Genomic DNA, 205 nt, shown 5'->3' with positions numbered 1-205 from the left:
ACACCACAATGAGAAGATAATAGGTAAGACCACGGATACTATGCACGTGAGTGGCGGGTTTGACTTGCTCCTGCTTGCATTCGAGTTGGTAAACTCGAAGTGCATTGTGTTTATGTATCGTGTTTACGCGTCCGCACAACTGGTGCTAATCGGTGTGTGCGGGTACTTTTTCGACATCGAGTGGTGGGCGACGTCCCCGGCAGGT

The sequence above is a fragment of the Ananas comosus genome, unplaced genomic scaffold (genome assembly GCF_001540865.1).
Source record: "Ananas comosus cultivar F153 unplaced genomic scaffold, ASM154086v1, whole genome shotgun sequence".
Lineage (NCBI taxonomy): Eukaryota > Viridiplantae > Streptophyta > Magnoliopsida > Poales > Bromeliaceae > Ananas > Ananas comosus.
The sequence above is the reverse complement of the archived record's forward strand: the minus strand, read 5'-3'. Positions refer to the sequence as shown.